Here is a 2,862-nt window from a genome sequence, read left to right as displayed (position 1 = left end):
TAAATCGGGGCCTGACTCAGGCCCCAGCCAGCCAGTCACAGTCAGCCTGACCCAGGCACAGGCTGGTGACTCAGCCCTCAATATAGCCCATGAGCCTGGGCCCAGCCATGAAAGCTGGAACAGACCGTGCACAATGCTGGTCCTGGGGCCTGCCAAGTGGGGCCCCCTCCCTGAGGAGGGCTGGTGTGCTCCTCCCTGAGTCAGGCAGGGGCACAGAGAGGATTTGCAGGGGGTTTCATCAGCTGAGTATTTGGGGCAGCGCTGGCTGGGGCCACAGGCCTTTTATAGCCCCCTGACTCACCACCCACTGACCTGTCTCAGGAGACCAGGTTGCCTGGCAGTTCACCTGGCCCTGCCTTTCCCGTCAAGGGGCACTGCTTACCAGCCACTGACATTGGCCAGATTTAACTTGGGCTGAGCAGAATCGAAGTGACCAGGTCTAATGGGCCATGTTTGAAAATCTTGTTTTTCTGGAGCCAGGGACATTTCCAGTCACCTGGGATGATAGCAGTTTGGCCAGGCTCATAGTTGGCACTTTGATCAATCAGTGATACTGACTGTGGCCCTGATTTAGGTGCCAGGGACTCAACAGTAGGCTGGAAAGAGCCAGAGGCTGAATTCCAGCCTCTTCACTTCTCACTCTTGCAACCTTGGGCAGGTAGTATAATGCTCTTGGGCTTTGGTTTTCTCATCCATAAAATGGAGTTAATAGTACCCTCATATGTGGTTGTGTGTGTGTGTGTGTGTGTGTGTGGGTGTGAAGATGAAAGGAAATAACATGTGAAGAGAGACCTCTTTACTCTGGCAGCAGTGTATCAACAAGACCAGGAGGCACAAAGCCCCCAGTGATGAAGAGGAAGGATGGCTTTCTAAAATGAGCCAACAGGGGCAAGTGTCCTAAAGGGAAGAGTTCTGTATTCTAAGCAAAAAGGCTGGGGAAAGGCAGGACCACTTTCCCGCCGTTGCTCAGGCTCTAGGCTCAGGCCTGGGAAGGAACAGATAAAGTCTCAGCTGGAGGCTGATTGCCTACCAGACCATGACCTCCATCTTGGCTTCTAATTCCAAGTTAAATCAGTGATCCTCACTGGTGGGTAATCTTCCAGTCCTTTCCACCACACATGTTCTCCAGCCAACTGGTGGCTGGAGTAAAGTGGAGAGAAAAAAACCACAAAAAACAAAAACAGGGTCTCACTACACTCAACAGCAAGGGGCCAGTGGTACTGGGTGGGTTGTGAAGGCATTTCTCCAATTTAGCTTACAACTGAGAACACACCACCTAACGTAACTGAGTGCAGTTCTCTAATTTTACTGTGCATACTAATCAACTGGGGATCTTGTTAAAATGCAGATTTTGTGTCAGTAGGTCTGACGTGGGGCCTGAGAGTCTGCCTTTCTAACAAGCTAACAGTGCTGATGCTGCTAGTCTGTGGACAACAGAGTAGCAAGGGGCTAGGCCACCCTAAACCAGTACGATCTTCAAAGCGGAGTCATTTAAAGGGAGGCCAAAGGAACGGGTAGCACTGCCCTCAATCTGCCTAGGTGCAGCCCTGTTTATAGGGACTGGTCACGATTTTAGCACTGGCCCCAGGCCCCCTAGGAAAAGGCCAGGCAAGAAATGAATTCATTTCATGCTTAGCAGGGCCCAACACAGTGCCTCATTCTATAGGTATGTGTGGCTTTGGATTATTTGGGCAAATGGAACAAACTCCCTTGGCATCAGGTAGAAAAGAGGCAGAGAGAAGGGTTCCAGGAAACCAGCAGTCACGACACTGTTTTACCCACTGTGGCTTATGAATACACTCGGGGGCTCTCCTATGGAAACATTCATATGGTGCCACCAATCATGAGGGGTTCCACAGAAGTGAAGGTAAACAAGGACACTCGTAAGTTCTCATCATTCTGCTTGTCGCCACTTGGATCCACTCTCCATCCTTTGCCCTGCTCTCAATTCCAGCCGACTGACTTTATGTCACTTGGGCATCTCTGCTCTCTGGCTCCCAGCTGGGATTAGCCAATGAGAGGGGCCAACAGGAAACTGGCAGGTGGAACGAGAGGGTGTCAGGTTCTGACAAGGGCTGTACCTGTCCCCCCTGCCCCCCCCCACCGTGGGTCTGGGGTCCCTTCCCAGGCCTTTAGCCCTCGCTTCCTCCCCAATCTCCTTCGGGCAGAGGATGGGAGGCACTGTTGCTGGTGCCCTGGGACTTCACTATTCCTTGCTGGTTCTTTTAACTCTGCCCGTGTACAGAGTCCCTTCACTAAACACTGTTCAAGTTAAAGTTCTTGAGTGTGCCACCTATTCACTGCAGGACCCTACACGATTAGTAAGTCCTCTCTGAGAGCAAATCCCATGGGGTGCACAGGGCCTAAGTCACGAAGGCTCATGCGCAGATCTTCTCAGGGCACTCTTCTCACCGCAGATGGGTGTGGGCACAGGCCCCAGGGCAAGTCATTTGACCCCCCTCACAGAGAGTACCCAGCTCATTCCATTGCCCTGTGCTCAGATGAGCTCCTGGAGACAGGGTTTCTGGGTGCAGACCAGCGCGTCTGCGATCCGGCTGGCAGCACAAGGAGCCCCCCTCATCTCTGAGGTCATCTGCAGGGTAAGAAATCATATTTAGGAACCAGATCCTTATGTGAGGTACCTGGTTAAAGGGGAACCACTCTGCTCTGGTTGTGTTGTGAGGTATTTATAAGAAATAAAAAGCCACAAAGTCTCAGGTAATTAGGCTGCTATTTAATCACACGGAACCCAGGTTCTTATACAAGGCAGGAGATGGCAGCCAGCAGCGCCCCATAACCTTTCCAGCCTGGGTGACGAGGCTAAGGAGATGGGGACACATGGGACACACAGGTGGGGTGGGG

This window comes from Eumetopias jubatus, unplaced genomic scaffold (assembly GCF_037043125.1).
Source record: "Eumetopias jubatus isolate StellerSeaLion01/CBP00866 unplaced genomic scaffold, mEumJub1_p1.0 scaffold_14, whole genome shotgun sequence".
NCBI classification, from domain to species: domain Eukaryota; kingdom Metazoa; phylum Chordata; class Mammalia; order Carnivora; family Otariidae; genus Eumetopias; species Eumetopias jubatus.
This window is presented reverse-complemented; position numbering follows the sequence as displayed.